Below are 10,488 nucleotides of genomic sequence, written 5' to 3' on the forward strand. Positions count from 1 at the left end.
GATTCATTCAGCACCATTCTTCTGTCTATGAGTCAGGGCTGAACAAATGCCACTGCACAGCATTAGTGGGTCCTACCATTCAGGGGCACAAACTGGAGATTTTTGCCAGTTACAGCTGTTGGAAAATCCCCGATTTTCCTGCCTTATTCCAGTTTCAGTACAGCTTTCCAGAACTTGCCAGCAGTTGTGGCAGAATACAGCAAAGGGTTTCTACAGTTCCTTTTGTCAGGCACCACTCACTGGTGGCAGTGGGGACAAGAACAGCAGGGGCACCGTGGCCATGGGCACCACTGTAGGCAGCCACAGATCCTGGCTTTGTGTCAGTGTCCAGTTTGAATTCATGTTGCAGCACCGATTGTACGTGCCCCACTGCTGAGAGCCCTGGGAGGGAGCATCCTTCATTCTTCCTCCTGGCTTCTCAGCCATTCATCCCTTCCTTCCTCTTCCTTCCCAGCCACTCCTTCCTTCATTCCTCCTCCTGGCTTCCCAGCCATTCCTTCCTTCATTCCTCCTCCTGGCTTCTCAGCCATTCATCCCTTCCTTCCTCCTCCTGGCTTCCCAGGGCTGCTTCCCCCGCACTTCCCTTGCAGGTAAAATCAGGAAATCTGTGCTGTGTTTTGGGTGCAGGCACAGAGCTGGGACAGGGGATGGATGAGAGTGTTTAGGGTTCTTCTCCCCATCCAAATGCTGGTCCTGATGGTGTGTAAGTTTGCATTACACAAAAGTCCTTCACCTTTTCCTTCCTTTTTAGCTCACAGGTGTATAAATAAGTGTCTATGAAATTCCATTTTCTGCTGGAAACCTGGTTAAAGTCACCTAGAAATCATTCTGAATAATATTAAAAGTGGATGGAAGGCATTGGGAACCAGTATAAGGACCTCTTTGTCTCTGTATAGGGGTTTGTGAATAAATGGACTTTTCTAAACCAAAACGAAACAAGATTGGAATTATTTACAAACCTAAGTTGCCTATATGGCTCTCAGGTACTTTAGATGATTGACCAAATGCTCTTGCTTTCATCCACTCCAGAACTTCCCAGAAGGACACATTCAAGACAGAATTTCTTTATAGTAATGTACCAGATACACATCCAAGTGCTAATGATGGGCATTTATGAAATTTATATTGTAGCTAAATCCAACAGAGGAGAGGTGAGGAAATACAAAAATGTATTGCAGAGTACCCTCTTAACATACAGTTGTGTGTATCGTAATACCTTCCTTCTCTGGCTCTCACTTTTTCAGTCAAACCAAGTTACTGTCTCCAGAAAACTGAGAAGAATTGGTGCTACAATAGCCATTATTTCAGGTTTACACTGAGTTGTATTTATCCAGCAAAACAGGCAGCAATCTGGTGCTGGGACCAGAACTGAGCAACCCATGATAGTTTTAAGACCTACATCACTTGATCCAACCCTCCAATTCTCTCCATCCTTGCAAGGAGCCTCATCCCTGGAAACATTTAAGTCTAGGTTACATGGAGCTCTAATAAGCCTGATCTAGTTGAAGATGTCCCTGCTCATTGCAGAGGAGTGGACTAGATGTTTAAAGATCCCTTCAAAACCAAATTATTCTATTCAATAATTAAATGGGGAAAACCACCAGTTCTAAAGTTAAGATGATGTGGCTTAAGTTGGATAGTTCAGCAAGTTTCTCACAGACAGCATGTGCCTCCATAGTGAGCAGCCCATTTTCACTCTTGGGCTGAATTTATATATATATTATATATATATATATATAGATATATATGTATTATTTATCACCTGTAGCACCTCTGCCAGGGGGGAGAATGGTGACCTCTTAGTAGTGGCAGCTCTGCTGCTGTCACAGCAGCAGAGCCTGTAAGGGCAGTGGTAGCCAAATGTAGATCAGCAGACTTGCAGTCAGACTTCAAAGTGTCTTTACATTCAGGTTTGTCATCTAAACTTCACCTGGAGGCACTAGTGGGAACATTTATCCTGGTCCCACAGGCCAGAGGAGAGCAGTTTGGATGAACTGTGGGCTAGGAAAACATGATGTTCAGAGCACTGCTGCCTTCCACCAGACAAGGAGCATCAGTGCAATGCACAACAATTAAAGAAATACAACTGGTGCTTATTTTCTAAAACAAGTAACTAATGTATGACTATAAACTGCCTCAAAGTAAACTTGTTGTAGATAACAGCAAGGTGAATGAGGTTTAATTTTGATGTGTTGGCAAAACAATTGCAGAAAATTTAATTATCACAAATTGAGTTACTGATTCCTCTGTGTTACCGGGCATACTGTGTCTTCACCTGAGCTGCACAGCATTCTTTTGTTTGTCCAGATTGCTTTCAGAGAGGCTGCCAGTCAGTATAAACTCTTTACTGGTTTCTGATTTGGATGAAAGGTTTTGAACTGTAAAACAATCCAACTTTAATATCGGAATGTTTTGTCAAAATAAAGGTTTGCTTGACAGAAGTTTAATGCTAAGCATGATTCACCTCAATGGTAAAATAAGTGTTTGTGGGGAAAACGGAATCTCAGATTTAATTGATCAGCTGTGCTTTTTACACAATTTGGTGAATTAGTAGAACTCAAAACACATTGAGGAATGACATATAATAGGATGTTGATCATGTCTATAACTGTTTTTTGACACTTGTTCTGGAGTAAGTCTTGTATGATATATTTTACCATGCTTTTCTCAAAACACTGATGGACACAAATCCACAACTCATTGTCTTCTTTACCTGCTTTTCAGGACATGGATAATGAACTAAATAATTTTATGACAAGATTGAACCAGCTGAAACTTTAGAATGATGATACCAAAATGAAAGGGAGGGTTAAATGGATGAAAAATGCTACTTCCATCAGAGGCTACAAAATTCAACCATTCAACTCCACATTACAGAAGTAACTCCAACACAGCACCAGGAATTTGAGGGAAATTGCAGTTTCTTAACTTCAGAGATTAGCTGGAATGTGCCATTTCCTTCCTACTGATTAATTTCATTTTCTGAAAGAAATTCCCTTGATTTCAATGGGATTACTCTTAGAACAGGTGTTGAATAACAAGAACAGGTATGGAAATCGTGCACTTAAGGTGTTTAAGTGCTAAACCAAACCAAATTCTTTAAGAAAAATTAACGAGTCAAAATTTTTCAACCTTAGTACAATGATTTAGACTTCAAAAACATTCACTGGAGCACATAGGACAGAGCAACCTAATTGTGTGGCACTTGTTTTTCTGCTATGTACATTTGCCAACAGGGAAAGCAAAGTACATACACACAAAGATGAAATACATGGTTTAGAACTCAAATTAATTTATCTTACTTTATTAAAATGGAAAAAAAATACATGATGTTAACCTACTTGTTATAATATTATTTTTCAAACTCGAGTTAAAAAACTAAAATTCAAACAGTGAAAAATGCCTCACAGCAATGTAGACCTTGGCATTCTTGCAACTGATTATTTTGTACCTTGCAAATCTTTATTTGTTGAAATCGGCCACTTAGTTGAACTGTGATTTTCCCATCATGAATTAAAGCTATGTTTTCTTATTATTTTTTGCCTTGAAGTGATATTTAAAACAGTGGTTGTGGACACCAACAAAGCAATATTTATTGTCCTCATCACTTTTAGAAAACACTGATGTTTGTTTGGGCTTTATGGAGGTATGCAGGTATTTCTGAACTGCTCTTCGGAGTGATTCTTTAGTGATCTCCTACTTTACAGTTGCCTTGTGATAAATAAAGTTGAATAATCAGCCAGCCCGGGTTGTAATCAAAGTGTTTACCAGAAGCATACTTTGAGTTTGTGCTTCTGCTTGCTGTTGGTTGGAAATAATTTTGTAGCTTTCCTTTTCAAACTGTGGTGAAAAGTTAGACATTAAAAGCTCCATTGTATGGAAACAAAGGCTTAGAAAACTCAGGTGCAGAATTCAAGTGGATATGTTACTAAACTACATTTATTTAGGATCTTTTTCCTTATTGAATTATCAGAAATTTCTTATGCAAGTTTAGATTTTTCCGGGAGATTTGCTCTTGAGATAAATAATAGCTTTCACCTGATGGACCACTGAGAGTCAAATGCGAATTTCTTTCTTTTGGTGAAGAGCTGTATCAGGCAGAGTTTAGGAGGGACTGATTGTGCTTAGGACTTTTTGACCTAGTTGAGTTGGGAGGAAGTTACCTGTCCTATTTGAGCAGCCATGCCCCTATGTTGAGGAGTTCTAAAAAGCACAAGATTTCCATTATCTCATCCTGAAATGCTGTATTTGGGGGTTGTGCTGTGATTCTTTTTATTCCAGCCCTTGGAAATACCAGACTCATGTTGTCCTCGAAAACAAAGAAGTTGAAGAAAGTTTTCATCAACCTCTTCACATAAGAGTGTATTTCAAGCTTGTTCAATAAAAGATCTTGCAGCACAAGTCCTTGTCTGGCAAGATAACAGCCTGAGTTCGATGTGCTCAGGGAATACTAATTAGTCTCTTCATTCAGATTTTTCCTGGTTTGGTTTTTTTGTTTGGTTGGTTTTCCCCCAAGAAGTCTGAATATTTAGCATGTCTCCAACATTCTTTGTGGTTTTCCAGAAGAATTTAACTGCTTCATGGTGGCTTGGAGGTTCCTCTCATATTTATTTCAAGTATTTTTCTTCCAAATGAAGGATCCAGATGATGTGAAAGCATAATCTGTGTGTTTAGACAAATGCTGTTCACACCTAAAAACTCCATGGCAGTGGAAATCAAGTATAGACTTCACCAGCTTCAGAATAATGAAGCCATTGAAAATCTTCAAACCAGGATGAGTACAAAGAGCAGTCTTGTCTTCTGAAGTTCTGTGCAGTGAAAAACTCAAGTCATGGTTGATGAAGTGTCTCAGAGATTTTAGCAATGTCAAGCAACTGGCAATTGGTTCCTGTGACAGGAAATAGCCAAGGCATCTCAGTGCTACAAGCAGTAGAAACTGTCCATATTGTTATTGGAATTGTAGTTTCCTCCTTTTTAGCCATCATGTGTTGTAAGTGCATTTGTTTTAGCCCCCAGAAAAAAACATGTCTTGCTTTCATGTGGTCTCTGTTAATTTGGGAAGAATGGTGCTGGTTACTGTGCACACAGTTTCCCAGCAAACTGAAATATTTAGCTGCTCACTTGGGTAATGCAAATGCATTGGCTACAGAAAATTTTGCAGCATGGCAGGATAAAAATGGGAAATAACTTGCCATGAAGGGCTATTAAAAAGAGACACCAACCCTGGCTTAGGAGTCTTTGAGACACTAATTTCTAAAGGATGGGTAAATAATGGTAAGTACTGCTGTGCAGCTGCCCATTGCATTGCTGTTGGCCATTGCTGGAGGCCGGGCTGCAGCCAGGCTTTTACAACAAGAGCTGCTCTTTGGTCTGATCTACTGTGCCTTTTCATCTACATCTGCTTTTATATTTTTTTATGTGCAAAATTATTGTAACAAAAAATAGGCTATCAAGAAATCAAATTACACTGTGTTAAACTGTAATGAAAAATAACCCTTGAAATGAGAGGCCCCAGCCAAGGTTTTGCCCAGCTCTGTATGTTGGTGTAGTTGGTGATGAACACTAGTGTATCTGAGACATGAGCAGAAAACATAAGTATCTGCTGTAATCTTGGATTCTTGCCAGGAAAATTTGCTTAATGAAATGAAATCCTTCTGTTTACCTTGAAGCATCTCTTCGGTCCAGCTGATTTTGTTTTATCTCTGTAAACTATTTTACTCTGCTTTAATTTTCTCCCAAGCAGCCTGTAATCTTTCCATGCACTTCAAGCTGAGACAGTAGGTAGTTAAAACTTGTCTGTGTCTGATTTGGAAGGCTACTGCAGACACTTCTGTGCAAACTAAAAACTCCACTGAGTCTCCACTGTAGAAGTGTGCAGCTTCTTTTTTTTTTTCTTTTTGGATGTTTTCACAAATAGGCAATTGACAAGCGGTTCCTAATAAAATATTAAGAATAATAAACAAAAAAAGAATATAAACAAACAGTCTGAGCTTCTATTTGATATTTTTTTACTTCAGTGTTCTTTGAATCCAAGCAGTGGATATGTTCAGTGATGGTAACTCAAGTAGGTTTCTTGTATGCTTGCTTTCCAAATGATGACATCCCTAGAATTCTTGTATCTGTCTTTGGAAACAAGGGTCACACCACTTGAAATTTCGCTGATGGTGTAAAAAAGAGCTAACTATATTCCTTCTTCATTGTCTTTGGTCTTGTAGGAATCACTCCTCATTTATTCCAGGGTAGATGAGCATCACCCCAAAGGCCCTGGCAAGTGAGAAGGGTCCAGAGATACAATCTACATAGCATAAACCCTCTTGCCTCAGTAGACGACTCTTAAGCTCTGTGTTATGCTGGGAAATTCCACCACTGTCTCACCCTCCATTGTGCAAAAAGTACTGGTCCATGTTTGCAGATCAGATTCTCTCTCTGAAAGATGAAACCCAGGATATAGTGAATTTCTCTGTGAGCAAAAGTGCAATTTGAAACTTTTGTCTGAGAAAGAGGCATCAAGTTCCTGAGAAACAGCACCCATCTTGTACATATTTTCTTCACAAATATTTTCTTTCTGTTGTAAGTACTTCAGTATTCTGACCATTTATTAAAATATAGACAAAGGAATTTCAAAAATATAGGAGCGTCATCATTATTATAATGTCTCTTAATTAATTCTCCTGCTCTCTGTCTTTCGTCAGTTTTCCAATTTAGGTGTAAGTCTGTTCTTCATACCAGTAACTGAAGTGAATGAAGCATGAATGTCACAGTTCAAAAGAAAAACATTTGCTTCAGACCTTTTTTCATGTAGTGTTTTGGGTTTTCATGTTGCTGAGAACATTCAAGCATGGTCCTTACACAGTACCATTTATTCTGGAGTGAGCAATTTGTTTCATGCAAAATTTGAGATGTCTGGGGAAATGTTAATTTTGGGTTTCCTAGTAAAAGGCATGCAAATTATATGATTTTTCCCAATTTTAGATTCTAGTCACAGTGCAGTCTGTCATTGAAGCCTTGGTTTGAAGCCTTCTTCTTTTACCATGCAGGATACTCTTAGATCAGTCACAGATCCTTTCAATTTGGTATAATTTTTCATACCTTTGATTTCGACACTAGTCTTCTATTTTATTTTCAGTGTGGTGCAGCCCACATTTTTTTTTTTATTTTCCATGTTTTTGACTTCCCTCTGACTTTAGATGAAAAATGAGTAGAGAACAACTCTGCTCAAATTGTCTGGTGGTAGACATAAATGTCTCTTACAGTCTTCCTTTCCACTGGCAATTAGTGATGGAAGATATAGAGTGATGCAATGCATAGATTTTTTGTTGTTGTTACCTTCCCTGTATATCTGTAGGGACTCAGCTCCTCTGGCCCTTTCACCAGTTTAACTTCAACTTAAGATTATTGTCTTTAATTTATTTCTCCTGCTGACACAATGGCATGCTCATTAACCATTACAACACAAGGTGCTTGAAAGAGAATTCTCTTTATCTGGTGACACAGTTCCAACAGTTTTTGTCTAACAGAACATGGACTTTTACAGAGCTCCTCCTCTGGATATTTTTGTGTGCCTGGACAGAGAGCCCACTCAAAGGTATGACTGACTGCTACACAGAGAACAGTTTGGCTGCAAAATAAGGAAATCAGTCTAGACAGATCTGTCTGTGCACATAGGATAAGATTATTTTGCCTATCTATTAAGTCCTGTTCCAATCATTTAGGGCATATTTATATTTTCAGTGATGGCATCTTATTTCTTCAAGGATTTTTATGAGAAGCAGTAAGACTCCTGTAGCCTCACAACCTCCTGCAATTCATAGGATGTTTGAGATTTTAGGTCCTGTGCTCAGAACTGTGAGTCTTACCAAAGTAATTTGCTTTCAGTGGAGGAAGAATTTCCATATTCTCAATAAAGAATTTTGATGCGCAGTAGCTGAAGAATTTATGGCTATTCTAGGATTAGGTGTTTTAACATTTCATACTGTCGGGGCATTTGATGCAAAATTATGTCAAAAAGATGTAGGACTATTTGGGAAATACTAAAGGCTAATGTGGACCATGTTAAGATACAACATTTTTGCAGAATCTGTCAGTACAAGAAGACATACTAATTTGTCATTAGTATGACAAATCTATTCTTGGAATAGATTTGTGCATACCATGGGAGTAACCCCCAAATATCTGCAAGACTCAGTTTGTGGGCTGTTAGGCAGAGGACCTGTCTTACAGTCTTGCACACATCTCTTGGACCACTTTTTGAATTTTCCAGGAAATATTTGTTGCCTGTAGACAGCTTGCCAAGGAATCTCACATTAGTGGAAAGCAAGACTATGTCCAATAGCACTTTAGAAAACCTTGTTGGAAAGTGGTATTTCTGGAGTCACTGTGTTGAAGTCAGATCCTCTCTGAAATAAGAATACAGGAGGAAAAGGTTCAGAGGAAGGAACAAAAATAGACTGCTGTGTGAGGCAGAGACAGAAAGGTCAGGCTATTAGATGCTGTGCAGGAACAAACAAGGGATGATACAGCAGGTATAAGCAAAAAATTCCTTAGGTTCTGCGAAAGAATGAGCTCAAGGAAGTTCCTGGTGAGGTTAAAATGGCAATATCCCTCAAACTGATGAAATGTATCTCTCCAAAAAGCACACAGATTTTCAGAACTCATTACTCAAGCATGTGTTTTAGCAGGAGTTGAATAAGAATTTCTGCTGCTGCCTTAAACAGAAAACTACATTCAAAAAGTTATAAAGCTTAATGTTCCAGGATGAAAGTTAGACACTTCCTATTTAGGGTCAGGAAGACATTTCCTCTGGAAGCACAGTAATAAGAATTGTCCATTACACAACTTTTTAGCTTTCTATCTCAATCCAAATGTCATCATTTGTGACAGTGTTTCTCTAGATGAACCCCCATTTGGCAACTGCAAGTCTGCTCTCTTCTAAATTTAAATACCCTTCTCAAATGTCTTAGACCTTAGTGCCCGGAAACTCATATTTTAAGTTTTTCATACACAAGCATAAGAAATAACAGGAAATAGTTTCCCTGCTGATCTGAATACATGCCCACTGACTTGTTTAATTAGGATTATGTGTGTAGAGACAGTTTTCTGATAGTTTATTTCCCTAAAATACTGTAGGCTAAATTCCATTCACCCCAAGAAACAAAAGTTAGATTGAAGCATTGGTCCCTAGTTTAGTACCATGGTATTTGTACATGTGAGAGCAATTAAATATTCCTACATTTTTTGCTCTGGTACTTACCATGAGGGAGCAAGCTACCTGTTAAAGGCATCACTGATACATCTTATTGTCTGTCCCACTTGAGGAGATAGAAAGTGGATGGGACATTGTCAAAATGGACAACAGCAAGGTAATGGGTCATAGAGCAGTCATCAGTGCAGAAAGCAGAAAAATGCAATTAATCCTTGGAGTATGAGAAAATCTGCTGTCATTTTCCACAAAATAACCTCAATCAACTGAAAATTATTTCAGCCAGTTTTTTAAGTGGTAAAATATGAAGCAAGTGTGGTGTTTCAGAGACACTGATTTCTGATCTACTTTAAGAGTTAATATGAATGCTGTGTTTGGCACCCTCCCTGAAATACTTGTAAAGAAGAATTACCTTGTTCACAAGGTAAGCATCCTCTTTTCCTTGATCCTCCACATCAGATGATCTCTGTGATCTCTCTGTGATCTCTTCATCACAATATGTGGCAATGGCACACATATTTTGGGCTGTATGCCAAGACCTGTTTCATGAAAGTTGAGGTGTGTAGAAAAAAGCTTTCATGCACCAATAAAGCTGTATCTCTGAGTGGTTAAACTATATATCTCTTACTTTATTAGGTTGATTAATACAGGGTTGTAGCTATCATCCTGCAGCTAAATCATAGGAGTATTTATTATAATTTACTCTTTTACTTAAATTGATCTCTCAAAAGAGAACTTACTTTGCACACAGAAAACTAAAATGAACTTTGCCGAACCATTATGTTACCTGAAGAAGTAGCATTTCTTCAAAAATACAGATATATTCCTATGGGTTTATGGAGTCAATAGCTCAAAATAGCTTGTGTTTACTATAGCACAGCTATCACAGACATAGTCCTTCCCACAGAGGATCTTTCTTGTGTTTGAAAAACACCAATTTTGAAATCGAAGGATCTGGTTCTTGTTTACATGGCTGTGCCAAGAGGCCTTATAGTGGTTGCAGAGGACATTGCACACACCTTCTGGTCTTGAGCACTGGAGTGTGAGACCTTCACAGTGTCTGACCTGTCTTCTGGCCTGGGTGCAGCAGAGCCCTGTGATCCTTTCCTGGCAGGGTGCTGTGGAGCCCAACCCTGGTCTCTGGAGCCTTTGATGGAACATTTCAGCTTCTCCTGGCAGAACCACGTGGATTTCTTTGCATTCTTATTATTGTCTCACGCCCATGTTACAATCTAAGTGAATTTTTTTTCCCAGGATCTGGCTATGTCATGATTCTGTGTGCATAGGTG

Source organism: Ammospiza caudacuta, chromosome 2 (assembly GCF_027887145.1).
Source record: "Ammospiza caudacuta isolate bAmmCau1 chromosome 2, bAmmCau1.pri, whole genome shotgun sequence".
Taxonomy (NCBI): domain Eukaryota; kingdom Metazoa; phylum Chordata; class Aves; order Passeriformes; family Passerellidae; genus Ammospiza; species Ammospiza caudacuta.